Consider the following 27,392-nt stretch of genomic DNA (forward strand, 5'->3'; position numbering starts at 1 on the left):
AAAATATAAACATTCAGGAATATTTGAATACTGTTTGGTACTGGATAATATGGAAGAATTATTGTTTATAGTTACATATGATAAAATACTACAATTAAGTTAAACAAAAAAAGTCCTTGTCTATTAGGTACACGTATTTAAGGTTTTTTTTTCTTTTTTTGGGGGGCCACACCACATGTTTTGCAGGATCTTAGCTCCCTGACCAGGGATTGAACCCACACCCTTGGCAGTGAAAGCGTGAAGTCCTAACCATTGGACTGCCAGGGAATTCCCTTACTTAAGTATTTAGGGATGTAGTGATACAACTTTTGGAGTTTGTCTTAGCATAAGCAGTTGCTGGAGGGAAATGGAGCAGGATTATAGATGAAATGATTTCAGCTGTGAGTCAGTCCATTTGTAGCTGTTTGATTCTTGTGGGTTTTTTCCTATTACCCTCCTCACTTTTCTAGGTTTTTTAAAATATTCTGTACTATTATCTAAAATTTTTTTATATTAATAATTAGTCACGTTGAGTTTGTTTTCCATTTTCTGTGTTATCCGTTTATTCTGGAGTGTAACATATCTCAAAACCCCTCGCGTTCTGATAATATCACATTGGATTCTAATAACATTATTCTTTCTCATCATTTTTCCTTAGCAAAATTAAAAGTACTGAATCCCTTCAACCTCAGGAGAGGCTGACCTTAGTCAGCCATGCTAGCAGAGGTATAGAGTAGGGAAGAGAAGACCCAACTCTGTGGGTGATTTCGTAGTTCTCACCAAGGTTTCACTCCTATGACCACCAGGTCATCAAACTCAGACTGTTATTGAACCCTCCTACCCTGTTGGTGGGAATGTATTGAGTTGGCCAAAAAGTTCGTTAGGGTTTTTCTGTAAAACCGGAACGAACTTTTTGGCCAACCCAATAGAATGGTACAGCCACTATGGAGAACAGTGTGGAGGTTCCTTAAAAAACTAAAAATAGAGCTATCATATGATCCAGCAATTCCACTCCTGGGCATATATCTGAAGAAAACCATGGTTTGAAAGGATACATGCACCCCAATGTTCATTGCAGCATTGTTTACAACAGCCAAGACATGGAAGCAACCTAAATGCCCATTGATAGAGGAATGGACAAAGAAGATATGGTACATATCTACAATAGAATACTACTCAGCCATTAAAAAGAATGAAACAATGCCATTTACAGAACGTAGATGGACCTGGAGATTACCATACTAAGTGAAGTTAGTCAGAGAGAGAAAGACAAATATCATAGGATATCACTCATATGCAGAATCTAAAAAAAAAAAAAAGATACAAATGAACTTATTTACAAAATAGAAAACAGACTCACCTATTAAGAAAACTAACTTATGGTTACTAAAGGGGAAAGCTGGCCTGGGGGGTGGTGGTGGTGGTGATAAACTGGGTGTTTGGGATTGACATATACACACTACTATATTTAAAAATAGATAACCAACAAGGATCTACTATATAGCACAGGGAACTCTGCTCAATATTCTGTAACAACATAAATGGGAAAAGAATTTGAAAAAGAATAGATACATGTATATGTATAACTGAATCACTTTGCTGTACACCTGAAACTAACACAACATTGTTAATCAACTATATTCTAATATAAAATAAAAACTTTTTAAAAATTCAGACTTATCTAAAATAACAATTTTTAATAGAGGTTCAATTAAAACACCTTGCAGGCAAATATATGTCTATTATTAGGAGAAGCTTACGGACTTCCAATATACCAAAACTGTCTCAATATCTGGTATCATTCATGGATAAAGATGCAGTATGGCACCTCATGTACAACTTTTGTTCCTTCCAAAATTACAGGTTTTCAAAAAGTATTATCATGGTTAAATATTAGAAGCATGTGCAAATTGTTCAGAAATAAGACATAATGCTGGGTACCACCAAATATGACATGCCTGAAAAGATCAGGTGAAAAAGACAGGTGAGGTCTGAGTAGTGAGAGAAGGAATCTGTGCAAAAGGTCTGACTCTGTTTAAGGCCAAACTGAGGAGTTTTTTCCCTAAATATTATTCAGTTTTCATTTTGGAAAACCTTGCAAAATTATAGCCTGGAAGGGAGAGGAAAAGAAAAAACCATTTAAGTAAAAACTGCCAGAGTCTTAGAAATGAACATGAAGAAGGGGGTCAAACCCATATTCGCTGCCTCAATAAATATGTGTTCAGCACCTAAAGTATGTCACATTATTCTCAGTGGGTGAGCTATGTCAGGAAATGAGACTCATAATTAGAGAACCAAGATAGCTAAGAAAGGTGGACATTGGATAATAATTAAAATAAACAGATGCAGGGGACACGGGTTCGTGCCCCGGTCCAGGAAGATCCCACATGCCGTGGAGCGGCTGGGCCCGTGAGCCATGGCCACTGAGCCTGCGCGTCTGGAGCCTGTGCTCCACAACGGGAGAGGCCACAACAGTGAGAGGCCCGCGTACCACAAAAAAATAAATAAATAAATAAATAAACAGGGACTTCCATGGTGGTGCAGCAGGTAAGACTCTGTGCTCCCAATGCAGGGGGCTCGGGTTCGATTCCTGGTCGGAGAACTAGATCCTGCCTGCACGTGCAACTAAGAGTCTGCATGCCACAACTAAGAAGTCCGCATGCCACAACTAAGAAGTCCGCATGCCTCAACAAAGATCCTGTGTGCCACAACTAAGACCCAGCACAGCCAAAATAAATTAAATATTTTTTAAAAGGTACTTAAAAAATAAACTATACAATATGTAATAAGATAAAGGTACCTTAGGAGAAAAAAGGAGCCCAATTAGTGGAAGTGATGCAATATTAAATGTTAGTAAGGGGAGACCTCATTGACAGTTGGATATTTCAGACAACACTTGAAAAGAGGTGAAGGAATAATCCATGTGAATATTTTGGGCATATGATCCAAGCAAAAGAAACAGCCAGGGTCATGTCATGTCCCAGGCAAACTCAGGTGCCCATGTACATGAAACCAGTTGAGTGAGGCAGAAAGTTTAAGAGAGGAGGTCAGCGGGAAATCCCTGGTGGTCCAGTGGGTAGGACTCCACACTTCCACTTCAGGGGACCTGGGTTCAATCCCTGGTCAGGGAACTGAGATCCCACACCAGTGCGGCGCAGCCAAAACAACAAGAACAACAAAAACAAATAAACAAAACAGAGAGAGAGGTCAGAAAGGAACATGAAGCTCCATAGGGTCCTGGTAAGGATTTTGAATTTTCTCTTAGGAAAATGGTAGTCATTACAGAATTTTGACCAAAAGACTGACATTTTCTATCTCATCCGCTGAAAGGCCGTGTTGTCTGGTAAGCTGAGAAAAGACTGCAGAAGAATAAGGGTGGGAGCATAGAGACTACTATTGAAGAAATCCAGGTAAGAAAGGATGTTGGCTCTGACCAGGCTGGTAGCAGAAGTGGTTATGGAAAGTGGTCAAACTCTGGATAAATTTTCAGAGCAGGGCCAACAGGATGTCTTATGACTGCATGTGGGGTGTCAGAAAAAGAATGCATCAAGGATAGTATCTGGATGTTTGGCTTGCCTCAGCAAATGGAAGAATGGAATTGGCACCAACTGAGACAGGGAAAGCTATGACCAGGAAGAACTGGAAAGCTCAGGAGAAATGTTTTTTAACATGTTGAGTTGGTGATGTCTACTAGAATTCAAAGAAAAGGTCTATTATACAGATAACTGTGGAGCTTCAAAGTGAGGTACGTTACGGACATGTACACTTGCAAGTTTGGGGCTTATAGTGCTATTTACAGTCATGACACTGCATGAAATCACAATAGAATGTGAGTGCAGACTGAGAATTTAGACGCGACTGAGCTCTTGGGCAGTCCCATATTAAAGGGATGGGAGAAAAAGGGGACCCGACAAATTCAAATTAAGAATAAAAATGTCAACTGTGGCAAAAGCTTCTGAGAGGACATTTAAACAAAACCTTGGAAGTTACCATTGGACTCAGGAGTTTGTTAATGACGATGGAGCTGTGAGGCTAATAAACCAAACGTGAGTGAGTAGAGCTACATAGCAGAGGTAATTGAAAGAGAGAAGAAAAATGCTCTTTAAAAGTTCAGTTGTAAAAGGTGAAAGAGACGGTAGAACAGGAAATGTACTGGATCACGAAGAGAGAAAAAACTATTTTTATTTTCTAAAATTAGTCATTCATTCATTCAGTTGGTCGTGCCGGGTCTTAGCTGCAGCAGGGGGGCTCCCCAGTTGTGACACGCGAACTCTTAGCTGCAGCATGCATGTGGGTGAATTATTTCACTTCCATTATTAAGAAGTAATTGCTCAATGTTAATTCTGAAATTTTATTTTGAGATTTAATTTTCTGCTTTTCCTCAACTTTTTTTAAAAGTTAGGATTTGAGCATTGCATTAGCTGAGCCAAGCTATGGGATCTAGCTCCCTGGCCAGGGATTGAACCTGGGCCCCCTGCACTGGGAGCAGACTCTTAACCACTGTGCCACCAGGGAAGTCCCAGAAAAAACTATTTTTAGAAGGTATAAGTGTTTATAATGTTAGTTTAAAAAGAGACTGAGAGAGAGAGAGCAGTAATAAACAGGTCACCAGTCATGAGATCTGATAAAGAACCAGTCCACAGAGAAGTTAAGACATGGGGGCATGGTCCTTAGCTGGCATTAGAGTTAAATGATTGGTTTTAGGTTAGGAGGCAGAAAGTGTTTTCCGATGGTGATTTCTGTGTTCTTTCTGAGGGGGGCGGGGGCAGACTAGCACGACAGAGGGGAGTAACCCTGGGGAACTTAATGAACTGACGATGAAGGTTCACGGGCCTGGCCAACAGTTTAATAAACATGGTGAGCCAAGAACTGCAATCTGGAGAGGAAAAGAACCTGAGATGGAAAAAGGCTGCTGGTCCAGGGGACAACATATGTGCACAGGAGTTCAGGTGAAATCTGTAAGCAGGGTTTGGGAAGTTTTAAATGACAGATCTATACTGACTGAGCTCTTTTCCCTGAAAGTACTGAAATATTTATAATTATTAAGACAGTTCAGGGGAAGATGTCCTAGATTTTCCAAATGTTCCCCAACTAAGTGAAGGTGGTAAGGCTAAAAAGGAAATCTCCATGTGGAGTCTTTTTAGTCAATGGGAACACTGAAATCTTAGAACAGTGATGGTCGAACCCAGGACTTTACATCTCTAAAGAGCAGAGAATGTATCTGAGACCCGAGCTGGTGATTCTGAAAGTCTTCTCTCTTTAAGCCAGCATATGCTCCAGGCAGTAAGTGAAACTGTGCCAACAGTCACTGGGGTAGGATGCAATTCTACTCCCCTAACTGGTGGTTGTGGTATAAGGAGAGTTTCAGTTAGAAATATAAATAGGAATTATGACATCTGCTGCAAACAGCTTATGATATACCATGGAGATGATACTGCATCCATCTAAAATTGAAGTGTGGTTTGTGTATAAAGAAAAAAGAAAGATCTCCCAAAGCCCTAGCATCATGGATGTCAAATCAAAATATTGTAAATTTGAGAAGACTACTTCTGTTTCACAAAACGTATTCTCCCTAAAATTGTCTAAAAACCCACTCCTGGACATATATCTGGAGAAAACCATAATTCGAGAAGATACGTGCAGGGGAGTTCCCTGGTGGCCTAATGGTTAGGATTCCTGCCGTGGCAAGGGTTCAATTCCTGGTAGGGGAAGTGATATCACGAAAGCCGAGGAAGGAAGGAAGAAAGGAAGGGAGGGAGGGAGGAAGGAAGAAAGAAAAGATACATTCACCTATGCACCCCAATGTTCACTGCAGCACTGTTTACAACAGCCAAGACACGGAAGCAACCTAAATGTCCATGACAGAGGAATGGATACAGAAAATGTGGTAAATATATAATGGAATATTACTCAGCCATAAAAAAGAACAAAATAAAGCCATTTACAGCAACATGGATGGACCCAGAGATTATCACACGAAGTGAAGTCAGACAGAGAAAGACAAATATCTACGATATCACTGAAGTGTGGAATCTAAAAAGATGATACAAATGAACTTACTTACAAAACAGAAACAGACTTTGAAAACCAACTTATTGTTACCAAAGGGGAAAGGTGGGGGCGGGGGAGGGGAGGGGAGGGATAAATTAGGAGTTTGGGATTAACATATACACACTACTATATTTAAAATAGATAACCAACAAGGACCTACTATATAGCACAGGGAACTCTACTCAATATTCTATAATAACCTATATGGGAAAAGAATCTGAAAAAGAATGGATACATGTGTATGTATAACTGAGCCACTTTGCTGTACACCTGAAACTAACACAACATTGTTAATCAACTATACCCCAATATAAAATAAAAATTAAAGGGACTTCCCTGGTGGCACAGTGGTTAAGACTACATGCTCCCAATGCAGGGGACCTGGGTTCGATCCCTGGTCAGGGAACTAGATCCCACATGCATGCTGCAACTAAGAGTTTGCATGCCACGACTAAGGAGCCCACGTGCTGCAACTAAGAAGCCCATGGCTGCAACTAAGGAGCCCGCCTGCTGTAACTAAAAAGCCCACGTGCTGCAACTAAGGAGCCCTTGAATTGCAACTAGGGAGCCCGCCTGCCGCAACTAAGGAGCCCACATACCGCAACTAAGGAGCTGGTGAGCCACAACTAACGAGCCTGCCTGCCACAACTAAGACCCAGCACAACCAAATAAATAAATAAATAAAATATTTTTTTAAAAAAATTAAATTTTTAAAAATTGTTTAAAAAAAAGAGAAAACTGGCCCCAAATGGAGTCACTTGAACTGAGCTTCACTCACCAAACCAAGACTTAACACCTAACTTAATTACAGTTTCAGCCTCCCCTAGAAACCAAATCTTAAATCAGTCAATCTGGAATTAACCTGGTCAGCACTAGTGAGGTAATCTGCCTGATACACCCCTGCCTGCTGTCGCCTAAAGAAAGGTATCCTTACCACAAACAATAAGCTCTTTTATAGTGTAACTTTCTCATAGCTCTTCGGAGCTCCATTCGTTAGATGGGATGCTGCCCAATTCATGAATTACTGAATAAAGCCAATAAGATCTTTACAATTTCCTTGGTTGAATTGTTTTTTAACAAAACCAAATGGGACTACTTTGATGTTACCTAAGCAAACACCAGAGAGCTTTATAATTTCAGATCTTTCTGCCTGAATTTCTTTGTTCTCAAATAGCCACATGGACTGCTTGCTGCTCAATCCTTTCAAGTTACTGGCCTCATGTCTTCATTAGAGCCCTTTCATGACAACCCTATTTAAAATAAGAATAATAATAATCGCTCTCTGACCTTTGTCTTAATTTTCTGTAGTACATACTGCAAAATGTACTCTTTCTAATGTACAATTCAGCATCTTTTTTTTTTTTTTTGGTACGCAGGCCTCTCACTGTTGTGGCCTCTCCCGTTGCGGAGCACAGGCTCTGGACGCGCAGGCTCAGCGGCCATGGCTCACGGGCCCAGGCGCTCCGCGGCATGTGGGATCTTCCCGGACCGGGGCACGAACCTGTGTCCCCTGCATCGGCAGGCGGACTCTCAACCACTGCGCCACCAGGGAAGCCCCAAGTCAGCATCTTTTGAGAGCAAAATAAATACATCACTAAAATATACAGAACTTGGGAATTCCCTGGTGGTTCAATGGTTTGGTTAGGACTCAGCCCTTTCATGGTTGTGGCCCAGGTTCAATCCCTGGTCGGGGAACTAGATCCTGCAAGCTGCAGCCAAAAAAAAAAAAAAAAAAAGCAACAAGGGAAAAGCAACAAATAACATACAAGGGAATCCCCATAAGGTTATCAGCTGATTTTCCAGCAGAAACTCTGCAGGCCCGAAAAGGGAAAAACCTACAACCAAGAATACTCTACCCAGCAAGGCTCTCGTTCAGATTCAATGGAGAAGTCAAAAGCTTTACAGACAAGCAAAAGCTAAGAGAATTCAGCACCACCAAACCAGCTTTACAACAAATGCTAAAGGAACTTCTCTAGAAGAAAAGGCCAGGACTAGAAACAAGAAAATTACAAATGGGAAAGCTCACCGGTAAAGGTAAACATACAGTCAAAGTAGGAAATTATCCACACACAAATATGATGTCAAAACCAGCAATCATGAGAAGCAGAGAGTACAAATGCAGGATATTGGAAATGCATTTGACATTAAGAGACCAGCAACTTAAAACAATATATATAGAGAGACTGCTGTATCAAAACCTCATGGTAACCGCAAAACAAACTTCCAGGTACAAAATAAGTCAGTCACAGGGATGTAATGTACAAAGTAGGGAACATAGTCAATAATATTGTAATAACTTTGAATGGTGACAGTAACAAGACTTATCATGGTCATCATTTTGTGATGTACAAAAATATCTGGGCTTCCCTGGTGGCGCAGTGGTTGAGAGTCCGCCTGCCGATGCAGGGGACACGGGTTCGTGCCCCGGTCCGGGAAGATCCCACATGCCGCGGAGCGCCTGGGCCCGTGAGCCATGGCCGCTGAGCCTGCGCGTCCGGAGCCTGTGCTCCGCAACGGGAGAGGCCACAACAGTGAGAGGCCCGCGTACCGCAAAAAAAGAAAAAAAAAAAAATCTAATTACTATGCTGTACACCTGAAACTCATAGAAGTCGATTATGTAATACTTCAGGGAAAAAAACCCACTTGGATTCATCTCTGAATCTGTTTCACTCTCTCACTGTTATAAAACTGAATGTTTATGTCCCCCCAAAATTCATAGTTGACACAAAACCTCCCAATTTCATGGTATTAGGAGCCGGAGCCTTTGGGAGGAAATTAGGACTGGATGAGGTCGTGAAGGCAGGCCCCGCGTGAATGGGATCAGCAGCCTTATAAATGTCACGGGAGAGCCTGCTCCTCTCTCCATTCTCCACAATGTAAGGACACAGTGAGAAGATGGTGTCCGTGAACCAGGAAGCAGGCCCTCATCTGAACCTGACCATGCAGGCATCCTAATCTTGGACTTCTAGCCTCCAAAACTGTGAGAAATAAACTCCTGGTGTTTATATGTCATCTAGCTTATGGTATTTTGTTATAGCAACCCAAGCAGAACAAGACACTTCCCTTCCACATTAAGAAATCTAGTGAACCCTTAATAAGAACACATCCAGAATCCAGCCACTTCTAAGCTACCACTCCGTTCCATGAACCCTCAAGTGGCCTCTACTAGAACAGCCTCCAGCCTAGTTTCCCTTCCTCTTCCCTCAGTCTCACAATCTGTTCTCCACTATGCAGCCATATGCAGCCTGTTAAGACCTAGGTAAGGGACTTCCCTGGTGGCGCAGTGGTTAAGAATCCGCCTGCCAATACAGGGGACATGGGTTCGAGCCCTGGTCCGGGAAGATCCCACATGCTGCGGAGCAACTAAACCCCGTGAGCCACAACTACTGAGCCTGCGCTCTAGAGCCCACGAGCCACAACTACTGAGCCCACATGCCTAGAGCCCATGCTCCGCAACAAAGAGAAGCCACCGCAATGAGAAGCCTGCGCACCACAATGAAGAGTGGCCCCTGCTCGCCACAACCAGAGAAAGCCCGCACGTAGCAACGAAGACCCAATGCAGCTAAAAATAAATAAATGAATAAATTTATTTAAAAAAAAAAAGACCTAGGTAAGATCATTCCCCTCCTCTGATCCGAACTTCCTGTCGCCTCCAGAATAGATACCCAACTTCTCAGGCAGCCATTCCAGTCCCGAACCTTGTCTTCCTGCTCCGTCTTCCCACCGGATGGAAAGGAGACCTTAACGATCCCAACTCAGCTCCACCTCTAAACATTTCTACATCCTGGTACTGGGATAACCTTTCCACATCCGTTTACATTCGGTGCCAGAAATGGAAATACCTCCATATAATCCTTCGTAGACTCGGGATCCTGAGCTTGGGTCCTTAACGAATACCACGACACCACAATACAGAGAATATATGGGTGGGGGTAGGGATCAGTAAGGGACTGGGACACTCTACACGTACCGGTATAGGTCCCATGAGCGCTTCTACAGCCAGGTTTTAAGAGACAGATTACAGATGAATGAATATAACCATGTCAGGTTTCAGTGGGTTCAGGCCCCTGTGTGCCCACGCCTGGCCCTTGAGCCTGGTGAACTAGGGCTGGATGCCTAACCTCCGTGCCTCAGTGTGTCACCTTCCTAGCTCTGTGTGCTTGAACGAAGATTCAACCTCCTGGTGCCCTAATACTTCATCCTCCTCCTTCAGTCTGTTCCTCCGTTGAACAGCCTTTGGGAAACTTTTAAAAGCCTAATGTAGTCTGTGTCCCCCCTTGGTTTAAAATCTGCCGCAGCGCTCAGAGTTCTGAGAATATAGGCAGAGGCCTCAGCCTGCTATTCCAGGTGCGACTCCGCCTCAAACTTTGTTCCGCGCCAGGCACAACGGAGCCCAGGTTCTCCGAATCCTCACGGCTCAGTCGCAACTCCAAGCCTTTGTACAGGCCGGTTCCTGTGCCTGTAACCCTCTCCCACACCTAATCACACCCCGACAGTAAAATTAAACAGGAAAGCTGAGGTGTTGACCACTGTCAGAAACAGGAGCCCATACACTAGCGCTTCACCGTCCTGGACACCGGGGCCTCGGCTGCAGGGACGAGAGCACTTGGGGCTTTAGTGTCTGGTGGGGTGAGGGCCCGAGGACGAGCGTTTACCTGAGGCGGGTCTCTCCGAGCGGCCGCAGCCATCCAGGCCTGTGGGCGGAGCGGGGCCAGGAGCGGGCCGGCGGTTCTTAAACCGGCCCAGGTGCGGATCATTTCGGGCGGCGCCGCGGCCGAGCCTCAGACTCGCCTTCGTGCAGCGGGAACAACGACTGCCCCCTCGCTTTCTCGGTCCTGTCCCGTCAGCCCCACTAAACGCTCCAGAACTTGTGTCCGTATGAACACACCCGAGCAGCCAAAATGACCGCCCGGAGGAGGACGCCGGAAGTCCCGCCCCACGCTAGGCAACCCTCACGGAAACGCCTCTGTTCTGAGCCTTCATTGGCTCAGCAAGGCGGCTGAGCGACGCAGAGCATTCTCGGTAATGTAGTTCCCGCGCGTGGACTACTGGCGATCTTAGACCCCTGAGGGGCGCTGGGAAATGGAGTCAGCGGGCCAAAGGACTTAGAAGGCGCTTGTCCTTTTTTTTTTAAAAAAATATTTATTTATTTATTTTTATTTTTGGCTGCTTTGGGTCTTCCTTTGGGTGCGCGGGCTTCTCATTGCGGTGGCTTCTCTTGCTGCGGAGCACGGGCTCTAGAGTGCAGGCTCAATAGTTGTGGCACATGGGCTTAGTTGCTCCGCAGCATGTGGGATCTTTCCAGACCAGTGATCAATCCCATGTCCCCTGCATTGGCAGGTGGATTCTTAACCACTGTGCCACCAGGGAAGTCCCAGGGACTTGTCCATTCTTAAGGGGTAGTACTCAGAGTTTCTGGGGGATGTTGTGTTGCCTGCAGACGTTCATCCAAGGTTGGAGATGTATTAGTTCAGACCCTGTGAACTTAATCATGCTCCCTGAGACTAAACATATCATTGCAGAAGCTCCCAAAGGACAGAGATCCAAATGCACATATCATTCCTAGTCATTCATAGATAAAATGTGTCCACTGGTAGCAGAAGCTAATAAATATTTCATGGGGGAGGGGCAAAATAGGGGTATGGGATTAAGAGACACAAACTACTATTGCTACCAAACCAAATTTGGGCTGTTCACCTGATGCATAGCAAAGCCAATCCATTCATACTCGGTTGTGGTGAAGGAAAGTACAGGGCTTATTGCAGGCACCAGCAAGGAGAACAGGCAGCTTATGCTCAAAAGACCTGAACTCCCCAATGGCTTTCAAAGAAGGGTTTTTAAAGACAGTGTGAGGAGGGAGGGTGGCAGGATGTGTGATCAGCTTGTGCACAATTCTCTGGTTGATGATGAGGTAATGGTGATATTTTCGGAAGCTCAATTATCAGTTTTCTGGCTCCAACTGGTCTGGGGTCTATGTGCTGGTTGTCAGCACGCAGTTAACTTCTTCCACCTGGTGGTGGTTTTAGTTTCTGCAAAACAACTCAAGGATATGGCTCAAGATATTATCTATAGCCCTTGAGGAAGAACTAAAGGCCCTTGGCCTTATTTTATGGCTAAACTATTATTATTTTGTCTGCTTGACTGCTTTCCTTTGTTTCTGCATTTTCTCACTTCTCTGATTTTGCTTTTTGGAATTCGGGAAAGGCCTAGGAGGCTAAAACTTTTCTATTAACAAGAGTCAGGTCGGGAATTCCCTGGCGGTCAAGGGGTTAGGACTCCACGCTCTCACTGCTGAGGGACCCGGTCCAATTCCTGGTCGGGGAACTAAGATCCCACAAGCTGTGCAGCAAGATGGGAGGAAGGGTGGGGGGTAAAGTCAGGAGACATGGGAATTGGGGGTGTCTGTCCTGGGGAAGGCCCAACAGGGTCCTGCTCAGTTTCACTATGTATAAAATAGATAAGCAACAAGGATATATTGTATAGCACAGGGAAGTATAGCCACTGTTTTTAATAACTTTAAATGGAGTATAATCTATAAAAATACATTTTTTTAATTTTAATTATTTATTTTTGGCTGCATTGGGTCTTCGTTGCTGCGTGTGGGCTTTCTCTAGTTGCGGAGAGCAGGGGCTACTCTTTGTTGTGTGCCGGCTTCTCACTGCAGTGGCTTCTCTTATTGCAGAGCACGGGCTCTAGGTGCGCGGGCTTCATTAGTTGTGGCACGTGGGCTCAGTAGTTGTGGCTCGCGGGCTCTAGCGTGCAGGCTCAGTAGTTGTTGCGCCCGAGCTTAGTTGCTCCACGGCATGTGGTATCTTCCCGGACCAGGTCTTGAACCCACGTCCCCTGCATTGGCAGGCGGATTCTTAACCACTGCGCCCCAGGGAAGTCCCTATAAAAATATTGAATCACTATGTTGTACACCTGGAACTAACTAATATTTTAAAACAACTATACTTCAATAAAAATAAATTAATAATGAAAAATAAACATTACCATGTTGGAATTAAATCTATACACTATAAAGTGTTAGACTCAGTTTTAACAGTCTCTGTATGTTTGGTCAGGGAGAAGAGAAAAAACACTCCAGATGGGCCATGACAGGAAAGACAGTAGAGGGATGCTGGGCTACTCAAAGCAGGAGTACACAGGTGGATCTCTGTAGTCACTTCAGAAAATACTTCTAACAGCATAGTAAATTATTGTGCCCAATTTAGTAAGCAATATTTTTATCCATTTAGTAATTTTTTGGATAGCTTGATAGTTAACTTCTTTTGGGGAATCTGACATCAATCTCAAAAATAGAACAATGAAAGATATGCTGTATTGATATGGGACAATGGGTGCGGTGTTCACAGGTGGAGCATGTATGAAAAAGATGTTCTGAACCCCAAAATGCACAGGGTAACTTAAAACATGATCTCATATCATTGTTTGGAAGTGGTTATCATTTCCCCTGTGATTACAGAGACTGTTCTGCATGAGGAATTGATATTATCTGGGAAGAAGTTATAAAATTCGAATTACAGAAAGCTATTAGTGACTATGTAGTGATTCAGAGATTGTGTCAGAAACGTCTCAGAGAAAGTATCAGTGGATGGTAAAAAGGTGAAAATCTTAGAGAAGTTTTAGCAGTGATGTCTGAGAAAAGGTACAATTAAGCTGAACATGTGACTAGAACAATCGCTCTGAACACTGTCTCCAAAATGTGATTCCTCTTCATGCTTGAAGTCATTATGCAATATGAGCATTCAGGAAAAGTTAAACGGGACATTGAGAGTACATGGAATTGCAAAAATACATAGGGAAGCTGAAGCCAAAGTGTCTTGTTTAGTCACTGTTCTGACAAATGATCAATGAGTAAATATTTGGCTTCAAGAACTTATTGTAGATGCGTGGGAGACATTGGGACACAAAAGCGACAAAGACTCCTGCCCTCCTAGAGGTTACATAATATTCAGGAGGACACAGGAATCATGAAAGAAGAAATGCTAAGTCATATAGTATGTTCAATGTAGGAGGCATAATGGAAAGAACATAAGGTGAATGTACTTAGAAGTAGAGTGTGGTATGCAGATTACAGAGCTGAGTAATCACTGTGCAAAAACGTGAAGGAGATGAGGAAGAACTATATGGGAATTTTGGGAATAAATTCTAGCCAGAATAAGCACGTAGCTAGATAGCTTTGGTGGGTGGAGCCTCACAGGGCTCCTTGGCAGTGGAGGGCCTGGCTAGGACTTTAGCCAAGTTGGCCATTAGCCGGACTTGCTCACTGCAAAGACACTCAGGGAGGGCTTCCCTGGTGGCACAGTGGTTGAGAGTCCGCCTGCCGATTCAGGGGACATGGGTTCATGCCCCAGTCCGGGAAGATCCCACATGCCACTGAGCGGCTGGGCTCGTGAGCCATGGCCGCTGAGCCTGCGCATCCGGAGCCTGTGCTCCGCAACGGGAGAGGCCACAACAGTGAGAGGACCACGTACCACACACACAAAAAAAAGATGTACCTTCAAAGACACTCAGGGGATGTGTGAGAAACCTTGGCTCCGCCTCTGGGCGTCTGCAGACTTCCACTCTGGTGGATTAAGGCCTGGAACCAGGAAGCGTAATTTTTCATCGAACCCTGGTTTTTAAGTCTGATCCCTGGACCTTCACCATGAAACGTTCATTTTCATTTCAAAACCCAACCTAGTGAAGCAGACATTTTGTGGGTCAGGCTCTAGAATCTGTGCTTTAATAATCTTCCGGGTGATTCTGATACATTTTCAAGAATATTCCATTGCACCATTGAAGTTTCTGTGGACCAGATCACTGTGTTTCTTGCAATAACAGAAGTCCCCCTGAATCACTATGCTGTACATCTGGAACTAATGTAATGTAAAGCTAGTTTCTCATTTCACACCCAATATTTCCTGATACTTCCTTCTCTCAAAACCTCGTAGACCTAAAGCTACCTCCTTTTAAAGACTGCCTTGCATTTTGTCTTCTGCAGGTACCATGGCTGGCCAGCTGCTGTGAGCTCATGGCTCATGGCTACTCTCGCTTCTCAGTCCCTGTATGGGCCCTTCTCCAAGGCCAAAGAAAATTCTTCAGAGGTGACCAGAGTCCTCAAGTGCCAGTCCAATCCCAATGATGTTCTCCATGGGCAGAAAAATCAGACCAAGTAGTGATGGCCTGAAGGTCTAGAGGCTGACAATCATGTCCCAGGAGTCAGGTCCAGCTTAGGTTACAAATGTGGGTCCAAGAGGCCACCTCCTGACCAGAGGGCAGGTCCCTGAGATGGCATGGACACGTGTGCAAGAGAGGGGCCAGCATTGCTCAGATGCCACAGGTGGGGAATCAGCTTCTGGAGTAGGAGGACGTGGGGCCTCAGCTTTTGAGCCAGAGGTGAGGACATTGCCTCTGGAGGGGGAAGCTGGGATGCAGTGACTGGTGGCACCTGTCCACACCTGACCTCTGATGCAAGAGCAAGGGTCTCTGCCCCTGGGAGATCCAGCCTGAGGTTTCAGAACACCTCTGCCTGGGTAGGGCCCCCTGAAAAGATGCAGCCACAGAATTTCCAGGTGCCTCTACAGCCCTGGGCTCTGAGCTCTAGTCCCTCCACCTCTGCTTTCTGGGCTCCATTTCCCCGTGCAGGTTTAGAAGGTGCCCTGGCAGGAGGATGGGAGGATGTGACCTCACCCACTGTGCTGTCCTTCCCTCAAGCTCACAGCCCTGTGCTGTGTGCCATCCCACTCCTCAAAGCAGGAACTCCGCGTATTTTGCCACTTTTATAGTCGTTTATGGTAGGGGTGTGGGTCAGTCTGTTACTGTATCACAACCAGAACCTACAACACACTTGAAAAAACCCAAAGTGGTTCTGAGGGTTTCAAAAACTAAAACTCAGTGTAGGACTTTATTAACACTTTTACAAAATGGAGTTAGGTTTTGGATTCTAACAGACGCATCACAAAATATACATCTCCAAACCCAATTTCCTTATAGTTATGTAATAATAAGCTGACTTACAGTTATGAGAGATTTCCCAAGTGACACTGATCAGGACGCCAGCCATATCCTCTAAGGTGAACCTTTTTAATTTTCATTTTGTTGCTAATGTAGAACCCACTGACAGATAGTGTAAGAAGAAACACATGCAAGGACTGCAAAGAACAGAGAATGGAGAGTTAGAAGCACTATGAGCTGTGTTCATTCCTATACTGAAGTATTGAGTGTGTTCAGATCAAAGAGTGAAGGAAATTGCTTTATTTTCTTCTGATGTCTTTTACATCTATTAAGATATAGAATCATAAAACAATTTTGAAGAATGAATCATTACCAAAATCATATTCAGTCTCTGCAGTAATGAGTTTTGACACTGATTTGTTAATTTGCATATATTTAAGTGACCACAAGTTTCTCTATGTAAATACCATGTAAAGTTGTGGGAGCAGGAGAGGATGAGGCTCCTCACAGATCACTGCACTATAATAGGCATAAAAAAGTTCACATAATATTTATGTTTTTGAAAAATGTGGTAAGGGAACAACAGATAATTTTGAGGATCTTAAATTAGGACAGATTTCAAAGTCAACATTTGTTGGTGAAAAGAATAAAAAGACTCAAATTTCAAGGGAATGGCACCACATTCAAGAGACCATCGAATAAGTCACTGAGCAATTACTAAAAACTTTGAGTCTGTAAATAATAGGAAACCGTCAAATTAAACTATTGAAAAAAATCCATGCAGAGTCTTAATTTACTACAGGAATATAAAGTAAGGTTGAAAAGAAAAACTCATTCTGGGAGGTAATGTTACTATGATGCTCTATTGGTGGTAATAAATATAACTTATTTCAGCAAAATTTATCATTAATAACAACCACATTACCTAAATATTCTGGATTGAAATAATATTTAGACAAGTTATGTGCTTCATATCAGCACACATTAAAAAGCATTTTACATGATTAAATATAAAAAGATTAAAACAGTTTTCCAATCAATTTGAAGTAAAGCAGACACCACAGAACCGCAGAATCGCACATTTAGCCACAGGTAAGACTATTTTTCAATTACCAAGTATTGTTTATAAGTTAGTCATAACAAAAGACAAATGATTATTAAATATGGACAATAAAGACTACATGAAAATGTAGGTCTTTGAAAGTTGCTTTTAGGTGCTAATGGATGTCAAAGTTTGCTAAAAATTACTTATATTTCATTAAAAATATTCATTTAGTACTTAAAACTGAAGTTAAATGGTTAAAAAGTACAATCTTTAAACAATGATTTATTTTCATTGAATTTTTTAACGAATCTTATCTCTCCTACGTGAATGCACACTCAAGTGACCCATTATGTCTCCTCTGAAATGTTTCTCACCTTTCATCTGCTACAACTACTACTGTAGTTCACAGTACTGAGCATTTGGCCAGGTAGCAGGTTCAAAAATAAAGAAAATGGGTTACATGGGGACACACACAATTCTTGAACTCGCTTCAGTTCTTCCAGTCTTCAAGAGCCTCCAGAAGCCCACATATCCCTAGGACTTTTTCCTCTGCATTCGAAAGGAACTTCACCCAACCAACATGCTTAGAAAATGCAAATAGGGGTTTCCCCGGTGGCGGCGGTGTCGCAGTGGTTAAGAATCCACCTGCCAATGCAGGGGACACAGGTTTGAGCCCTGGTCCTGGAAGATCCCACATGCCGCAGAGCCACTAAGCTTGTGTGTCACAACTACTGAGCCTGCGCTCTAGAGCTCGCGAGCCACAACTACTGAAGCCCGCTCCCTAGAGCCCCTGCTCGCCGCAACTAGAGAAAGCCCACGTGCAGCAACAAAGACCACCCAATGCACACAAAAATTTTTTTAAATAAATTAAAAAAAAAGAAAATGCAAATAAATCTTTTGGGGATCAGCTTAAAGTTCAAATTAGCACTGAGTTTTGTAACTGTAAATACAAATTTATAAAAGAAAAATAGGGCCTCCCTGGTGGCGCAGTGGTTGAGAGTCCGCCTGCCGATGCAGGGGATACGGGTTCGTGCCCCGGTCTGGGAGGATCCCATATGCCGCGGAGCGGCTGGGCCCGTGAGCCATGGCCGCTGGGCCTGCGCATCCGGAGCCTGTGCTCCGCAACGGGGGAGGCCACAACAGTGAGAGGCCCGCATACCGCAAAAAAAAAAAAAAAAAAAAAAAAAAAAAAGAAAAATAAATCCGCTTATATTTTGTAAGCGGAGTTATATTTTATATTTTATATAAAAATAAGGAGAGTTTCATCACCACATCCACTTTTTCTTAGGGCATTTACTTGAAAAAAACTTGTTTTTTCTTCCTTTGCCCATTATGATATAAGAAAATATTTTTAAAGGCTATATATGCCTTTTGCCAGTTTTACAATCTGGGAATCTTTTTCTCCAGGCCCTGAGAGACAGCTCTTCGAAATTCAACCATCACGGAAGACAGTACCCTTATGTTTCAGTTTTTGTGGAAGAGTAGGAGCCTAACTTCAGCAGGTGCCTGGGTCTAATTTATAAAACTACCTCCTGTCATAAAGGTATAAGAAATTTAATTTTCTTTTAGATAAAGACACTTAGCCAATGGCCACCCCAATTACATGGTAAATTTATCATGAATTATATGAAAACTGGTACTGTCAAAAATCATCTAACTTGAGAACTAGTTCTCATTTATCTCAAAAACACCTATGTAACAGATTGTATTGCCTGGCTATATAAAAGGGTGAGATTTCTTACTTCACAGTCTTCTTACTAGATTGCCTGTAATGCACATCACATTCTGCTTTAATGCTTATTCAACAGAAAAAAAATGTTTTCTTTCTCTTCTATTTATGTGCAGAGGTTTTCTGGGTTAACGGGACATTTTATTTATAATTATGTTTCCACAACACTTCCTAACTCAGAACTCCAAAACACTGAAAATTTCCTAAATGGTATTATCAGGAAATCCCTGAACTTCATTAGTAAATAACACACACATTTTAGAAAGTCATCTTTGAGTAATTATTATTTTTACATTTTTTATTATGGTAAAATATAATGAAAAATGCACCATTTTAACGATTTTGAATATACAATTTGGTGGCAGAAAGTACATTAACATTGCTGCGCGACCATCAAGACTATCCATCTCCAGAATTCTTACATCATTCCAAACTGAAACTCTGTACCCATGAAACAATAACTTCCTATTTCCTCATATCCCTAGATGTTGGCAACCACTATTCTATTTTCTGATGACTCCCAGGACCTCATGTAAAGTGAAATGATAAATCATACAATATTTGTCAGACAGAAATAATGTATTTCTGTGAAGTTCCACTGAGTGTGCCTGCTTCTCCAGCCTCCCCTTCCATCTCCTCCACCCCTATCACCTCTGCCACTCCAAGACAGCAAGACTGATCCCTCCTCTTCCTCCACCTCCTCACCCTACTCAACATGAAGACATCAGGAATGAAGACCTTTATGATAATCCACTTCCACTTAATGAATAGTAAACAATTATCATGTTGTACAGTTAATAAACTTAGCTGTTGTGTATGTATGTGTGTCTGTGTGAAAATCTAATAACTGTAGAGCAAGAACTGTAGGAGACTTTTTTGTGTCATCATCATCATTGCCTAAGTATTCATCGTGTAGAACATTGGTAGATATTAGGCGTATGTGCTAGGTCTCTTCCTAATGAGGTCCCTGTCATGAGGGGCAAGAGTAAGACCTAAACACACAGGCAGCATCAGTATCAATTCTTCACAGACCCAGAGAGTGAGCCCCCAGGTTAATATCATGAGAAGAGCAAAAGGTTAGTCTATAAAATGAAAATAAATAAGCAAAATAAAGATCTTACCCAAAATGATGCATTTAATTTCAAAAAAACAAAAGCAGAGATCATCAGATATACTTACAAGCAAACTGTTGCTTAATCACATTGTGTTGAACATGGAAAACCTGGAATTTAAGTCAAGTTGTGCCATACAATGGTGGTTGCAGTTATATGTGGATATTTATCTCATGGCTGAGTTGTGTGGATAAATTGGGAGTAGATTTATATAAATAAAATAATTTCAGACTTACTATTGAGAAGATAAAGTAGGAAATCTGCTATAAAACCCAAAGGTGAATTAGGAAAAGAGACTGTGGTTGGCAGAGTTTTGATGGCTGTGAACTTTGACTCCTGGGGTTACTCCCATAAATATGTTATGTTACATGGTAAAAAAACTTTACAGATGTAATTAAAGTTGCTAATCGTTTGACTTTAAAATAGAGATTATTCAGGTTGGCCTAATGTAATCACATGAGCTCTTAAAAGTAGAGAACTTGTTCTGGCTAAGACAGAAGTGGAAGTCAGGCAGATCTGAAGTGTAAGAAGAAAGACTCCAAAAAAAAAAAAAAGAAGAAAGACTCCAACTGACAATCTCCTGTCGTGGCTTGAATATAGAGGAAGTCAGATGGAAACTATGAGAAGGAGATTAATTCTGCTTTGTGAGTGTGAAAGCGGACCTAGAGTTGCAGACGAACAGAAATAAATGAATCCACTATTATATTTGGGAGACTTCAACACCCCTCTACCAGAAATGGACAGCTCCAGCAGTCAGAAAATCAGTTAAGGACATATTTAAACTCAAAGCACCTTCAATCAATTTAACATAATTGACATCTATGGACTACTTCATCCAAAAGGAGCAGATTACATGTTCTTCTCAAGCTCACATGGAACATTCACTATGCCATTTTCTGGGCTATAAGATACACCTTAACAAATTTAAAGGAATAGAAGTCATACAATGTCTGCTCTCAGACCACAATGGAATTCAAGTAGAAATCAAAAAGAAAAAGATAGCTGGAAAATCCCAAAATACATGGAGATTAAAAAAAATACTTTTAAATAACACATGCGTCAAGGAGAAATTTCAAACTATTTGGAACTAAATGAAAACACAACTTGTCAAAACTTGTAGGTTGCAGTGAAAGCAGTGCCTAGAGGAAAAGTTACAGCATAAAAAGAAGATACAAAATCATTAGTCTAAACTTCCATCCTAGAAAACTCTAAAAAGAAATGCAAATTAAACCCAAAGCAGAAAAAGAAATAATAAAAATTAGAGTAGAAACTAATGAAATTGAAAACAGGAGAGCATGGGTGTTGGATTTTCTCAAATGCTTTTTTTTGGCATTTATTAACTTATTTAAAAGATATAGGCCGGGGACTTCCCTGGTGGTCCAGTGGTTAAGACTCTGTGTTCCCAATGCACAGGTTCAATCCCTGGCCGGGGAACTAAGATCCTACATGCTGTGTGATGCAGCCAAAAGAGAGAAATAAATAAATTAAAAAATAAAGTAAGAAGGCCTATTCAGATTGTCTATTCTTACTTTCTTTTTTTTGCGGTACGCAGGCCTCTCACTGTTGTGGCCTCTCCCGTTGCGGAGCACAGGCTCCGGACGCACAGGCTCAGCGGCCATGGCTCACGGGCCCAGCCGCTCCACGGCACGTGGGATCCTCCCAGACCGGGGCACGAACCCGTGTCCCCTGCATCGGCAGGCGGACTCTCAACCACTGCACCACCAGTGAAGCCCTATTCTTACTTTCTATTGAAGACATTGAATCAATAATTAATAACCTTCCAAAGCACCAGGCCCAGATGGGTTCACTGGTGAATTCTACCAAATATTAAAGAAGATATTATACCAATTATCTACAATCTCTTCCAGATGAAAAGTGCCGAGGAAATACTTCCTAACTCATTCTATGAGGCTAACATTACTCTAATACCAAAACCAGACAATAACATTACAAGAAAACTACAGACCAATATCGCTCATGAGCACAGAAGCAAATCCAACAATGTGTAAAAAGAATTATACACCACAACCAAGTGGGATTATCCTGGGTATGCAAGGCTGGTTTAACAGTCAAATACAAATTAATGTAATCCATCACAACAATAGGCTAAAAGAAGAAAAATCACAGGATCATATCAATAGATGCAGAAAAAACATTTGAGAAAATCCAACAGTCATTTATGATAAAAATTCTCAGCAAACTAGGAATAGAGGGGAACTTTCTCAACTTGATGAAGAAAATCTACAAAAATGTAACAGCTAACATAATAATTACTTGTGAGAAGTTCAAAACTTCCCCAATAAGATCAGGAAGAAGGCAAGGATGTCCTGCTACCCACTGCTTTTCAGCATTGTCCTGGAAGTCCTAGCTAATTCAGTAAGATAAGAAAATAAAATAAAAAGGTATACAGATTGGGAAGGAAGAAATAAAACTGTCTCTGTAAACAAATGATACGAATGTCTATGTATAAAGTCTGAAAGAATCAAAAACAACACAAATCCTCAATCCAGTACGCAATTATATAGCAAGGTTGCTCCTATACACCAGCAATGAATGAATGGAATTTGAAGTTAAAAATACATTACCATTTACATTGGCACCTCTCCAAAATGAAATACTCAGGTATAAACCTAACAAAACATATACAAGAACTATTTGGGAAAAACTATAAAATTCTGATGAAAGATATCAAAGAAAAACTAAATAAATGGAGAGACATTCCATGTTCATGGACAGGAAGATGCAATATTGTCATCCAAGTGTATGCTGAATCTAAGAAGAGTTTTAGAATATAAGCTCATGATTCTAGAAAGAAGGGGCAAGAGGATTCTAGTCACATACATTCAGATCCCCAGTGCATAGCCCTGCCATGTCTTCTGTATAGTAAAAGAACCTCAGATGTCCTGATGGGAGGGGGAGTGCCAGGTTTACAGCCCCCATGGACTGGGATTCAGAGAGTAACACCCCATCATGGAGCACAGCAGTGTCAGGTCATTCCTATTACTGCTGTTTTTGAATGAACTTTCTTCTCTTTGTGAATCCACACTGCTTCCAAACACTGCTCCTATCAATTCTCCTAATATCAGGGCCCAGGGAGAGTTTGTTGGCTTAGCAAGTAAACCTCTATTAGAATTCTATTTTGATTATTCTCCTTTGAAGTCCATTTCACTTCAATTGTGTTAGAAAATGTACTTTCCTTCAGTTCCTGACTTGCAGTTATGTCAGTTCTTAATTTTCATTGCTGAAGACTTATCATACTGTCTCATCTGTCTAAGAATCTGGATTTTCATGAGCATAGATTGTAGTTTCACTCTTTATAGCTTGCTCCCTATTCTTGCTAATGAACTGCTTCTCATTCTCTACACCTTGAGGAAGTAATTGACTTAAAATATTATACATTGCTTTCCATGTTCAAAAACCATATATATAACTCTATAACAGTCTCTCATTTTCAGAATTGTGCCACTTCCTGACATTTATGTGTGATTTCTACCATAATTCATAGCTCATTTCCTCTCTCTCTCACTTCTCTCTCCTTTGTTTGCTATATTACTCTCTTTGGCTTTACCCCATGTGTTTGTTCTCTATCTTTCTGATCCAAGAACATACCGGGTCACAGATAATTTACTAAATGTATGCAGTGACCTTGTACTAAACTTCCATGAAAAGGGAACACAGGAGAATGATGAGCCATCTAGAGTGGCTTCCCAGACTTGGAATCTTCTCCATATGGATTTACTCCTGGCAAAATGAAGAGGAAATGTTACTGAGCTGAAGTCAAGGCAGGTCCTAGATGTCATTTTCTCTCTCTCTTTGTACTTCATATTATGTAGTGGAACCCAGAAGAAGGGATGTGTGTTTTGATATAGTTATGAAACCTAAAATTTATAGTGCAGTTGTATTTCTGTCTTTCATCTGCTCTTCCAGCTGCCTTCTGAAAACCTCATGTTGCCTCTTCACACTGCAGAGCCATGTATATTTTTATAATGCATTCTTGTAGATGATGGCAGATAACACAGTATATGGCTGGAGGGGGCCACTGGAACACAAGAGTGTGTTTAACAAACTCAGGACAAGTCCATGGGATTGTTTTCAGGACAAGGGAGGTGATGCAGGTTGAGAATCAGGCTGCTTTGCTGTACTAGGGAATAAAGAGCACAGAATGGGGAAAGTCTCACAAGGTGAAGGACACAACTGTGGGATGGGGTATCTGGAGGACAGCAGGGCCTACAACTGGTTTCTCTGCAAATAACTTCCAGCAGGCTCTTATGTGCTGGTGACATATGACCACTAAATAGAAGAGTACGTCCAGGACCAAGAATATCCAACTGCAATAGAGTAGCCTGTGTTCAAGGACTATTTAAAGGTATATGCACACCTCACCTATGACACAATATGTAAAGGTCAATGTTGGAGGACACTGCAGACGGAGCAGTAAGAAAAGCAGGTAACAGTCCAGAGAGATGAGGATTACTCCTGCATGGGATGTAAAAGTAGAAGTGACAAGTAGAGTTGACAAGTCAGCAAAGTGTCAAGAATGGGGAAGGAACACCAGAAATGAGGTGTGGCCACTAGAACTGGCACAAAATACTAATCAAACGCAGTGAGTTTCTCCTATAATTTGAACACAGTCCTGACGTCATGCCCTCCCCAAGGCGCCACTCAAAACCAGCAGCCTCCTGACCCATCTTGTTGTGGCTGGATTAATAGCCATTTGTGAACCACTGAAGGCTCTCTATCCTACTCCCAAGATGAGCAAATATACATGGCAACCACGTGATGGAAGTACTTAAAGACATTACAAAAGTGCAGCCAGTACTAGGCCAGAACAACTCAGCACACAACAGGCCACAGGAAAGAAAACTATTACAGAAAACTTTGGAGAGTCTTGCAAGAAAAGACCATGGTCCACGTAATTAGTAACCACATCAGTGATGGCAATTCCTGGCATAAGCAGGCATGAGGAAATGTCAGCTAGAGGAAAGAAATAGGATCTGGGGTACTGGAGTGCCTTAGATCTGGACAGTTACCAGGCCAGGGATAGGGCAAGCAAAATAGGATCAATTATAGTGACCAGTAGATGCCTGACCCTGAATCATTCTTTGTGAAGCTGCAGGGAAGGCGTTGCGGCTTTTCAAGGAGAGAAGAGGGCAGTGCACACACCTTATCCCAACCAACCACAGCACCTACTTAAGGACTTGGGGAAGGAGGCAGTTTCTGTGGTTCTGATGTAGGAAGGGCAGATCAGGCTCTAGGAAAAAAAGAGAGAGCAGGGAATACCTCACAGTACAGAGGTGGGTGTGAAGACCTTACCCAGGGAAGTTTTAAGTTTAAGGTTCTCCAGCATCACATCACGGTACAGATGTCTCTGAACCTCATAAGGGAGACTCCACTCCTCTCAGAAGAAGTACACAACCACATCTTCAAAGGTCCCAGTGCCTTGTCATGGTGGTGAACAGATAAAACCGTACACAGCTCTGCTCTGCGTACCCACAATGCATCCCGTACACACCTACCCCATGCCCACCCGTCTCCCAAGCCCCCCAACTCGGGGGACAAGCCAGGCCCTGGTGCAACGTGTGCTGTCGTCCCCTTATGGGCTCACTGGTCATGAAGTCCAACAATCAGCAACAAGTGGCAGGTGGAGAAACAGGTGTCTAAGCTGTGGGCCTGGCGAAGACGCATCCACCTACTCCTGTCAAGCTATTCCCAATACAACCAAAGGCACAGAAGTCTCAACACCAGAGCCCTGGGGCCATCAGACACACTCCCTCTCCAAGTACACATGACTTGCACATCCCTCAACACCAGAGCCACGTGCCCATGGCCACCACGCCTCACTGCCCCACAGCACAGGCATCTCCCTGGCCTCTCTATATGTTATTTTTGTTTTAATCACCTCCTCTTTACCCCACTGGAATTCCTGTCCTAGGGTTATGGCGATGCAGAAGACACGACACCTGACACTGGACAGATGAGATCAACAACAGTTTATTAATTAGAGATACAGCCTGGGAGAGGAGGACATCACATACCATACAGGGACACATGCATGTTGTACTCTGGAAAAGAAAAAAACCACCAGGGGTTGTGCAGTGGAAGTTTTGTAGGATCAAGAGGTCGGGGTACAACCTGGTTCCTAGAGGATGATGCAAGTGGCTTGTCTGAAAAACTCTGCAGGCCAGTAGAGAACTGAAACCCACTTAAAAAAGATTAGCCATGTTAAAAAGGAGATGGCAGGTGAAAACAGAGTCACTGTGCTAAACCCCACATAAGCAAACCAAGACTTAATATTCAATAACTAACCTAACTGCGGTTTCAACCTCCAGGAAAGTAACCTTTAACTAATCAACCTGGAATTTCCTGGTCAGAACTAGTGAGGTAATCCGCCCAATAGACCCCTTTCGTTCCCCACTGGAGGGCAACCTTGCCGAGACAATGCATTCTTTGCTAATAATCTCCCTTTTCCACCCCCTTTCCACATTTAAAAACCTTTCCTTTTCTACAGCTCAGTGGAGCTCCTTTCTATTTGCTAGATGGGATGCTACCCAAAGCATGAATTGTTGAATAAAGCTAATTTGATCTTTCTTTCCTTTTGGGGGGGCCTGCCACACAGCTTGCAGGATCTTAGTTCCCCAGCCAAGGATCGAACCCATGCCCCAGCAGTGAGAGTGCCGAGTCCTAACCACTGTACCGTCAGGGAATTTCCGCCAATGTGAGTTGAGTTTTTCTTAAGATCAGGAACTGCTCTGGTCTCCTTAATAAAATGGGAGACCCTATCCAAGATCACCAATTCGAGAGGAGAACTTACACTCAGGCCATTTGAGCCACTCTAGGTTTTATTAGATGTCAAGGCAGCACATGATAATGGGCCTTTATTTTAGGCCTTAAAAATACAACTTTGCAGAAAGCACCCAGAGTTGCCTGGCAAATTCAAACAAGATTCAATATTGGCTTAGACCTCTCATGGCTCCCACTGGGGGTGGAAACATCTAATCCTTCTATGAAGGCCTCCCTCCCTGTATGGCTATTCCTTGCCTAAGAGTAAGCCACACAGAACCACCTGTCGATGTTGGATGCCCATGGCCCTCTTCCATTTCTGTGCTGCTCTTGCTGTCCCTCAGCAACGACAGCCTTCTCTGTCCATCTAACCCTCATTCAAAGCCCAGTCCCACTTACCAACCACCCCAGTCCTATTAATTATCACAAATGATCATACTTGCCCTGACCATATCCACCAGGCTAATTGAAACATTCCAGGCCCCAGCAAAGTCCTCACAGAATCTTGGTGAGTCCATAGCATGGTGAATAAGAAATAGCTCTGGTCTGCATGTCATCTTGCCTCAAACACTCCTATGCCTTGACATCTATCTCCTATCTACTCTTCTCTTGGAAGCCTTGGCCACTTGCCAGGCTCTCATGTCTGATACACCCTACCTTTATGGCCACATACCTCCCTCAATTGCACTTAAGAAACCCAAAACCATCACTCAGGTATTCAAGCAAGAGAACCAGTGGTCAGTTTCTATCCTCCACT

General features: G+C 42.6%; 1 protein-coding gene across 3 annotated transcripts in view; it reads right to left on the reverse strand.

Annotated features, from left to right (window-relative positions):
• The window catches only part of LOC309794616 (zinc finger protein 418-like), a 28,885-nt gene extending 17,953 nt beyond the window's left edge, over positions 1 to 10,932 (reverse strand). For all 3 annotated transcript variants that reach the window (XM_082606334.1, XM_082606332.1, XM_082606333.1), the window contains exon 1: positions 10,686 to 10,932. The gene's annotated coding sequence lies outside the window, so the exon portion shown is untranslated. The remainder of the gene's footprint in view (positions 1 to 10,685) is intronic.
• Positions 10,933 to 27,392: the final 16,460 nt, after the last annotated feature.

The sequence above is a fragment of the Mesoplodon mirus genome, assembly GCF_964341445.2.
Source record: "Mesoplodon mirus genome assembly, chromosome: 19".
Taxonomy (NCBI): domain Eukaryota; kingdom Metazoa; phylum Chordata; class Mammalia; order Artiodactyla; family Ziphiidae; genus Mesoplodon; species Mesoplodon mirus.